A 240-nucleotide genomic window follows, 5' to 3' on the forward strand; every position below is an offset into this window, starting at 1 on the left:
CCATCTCTGTCCTCATCCCCATCCCTGCCCTCATCCCCATCCCTGCCCTCATCCCCATCCCTGCCCTCATCCCCATCTCTGTCCTCATCCCCATCTCTGTCCTCATCCCCATTCCTGCCCTCATCCCCATCTCTGCCCTCATCCTCATCTCATCTCTGCCCTCATCCCCATCTCTGTCCTCCATCACCATATCTAAGCTTCAGTTTTGTAAATTTTTTTTGAAATTCAAGATTTCACTGT

Source organism: Mus pahari, chromosome 11 (genome assembly GCF_900095145.1).
Source record: "Mus pahari chromosome 11, PAHARI_EIJ_v1.1, whole genome shotgun sequence".
In the NCBI taxonomy this organism is placed as follows: domain Eukaryota; kingdom Metazoa; phylum Chordata; class Mammalia; order Rodentia; family Muridae; genus Mus; species Mus pahari.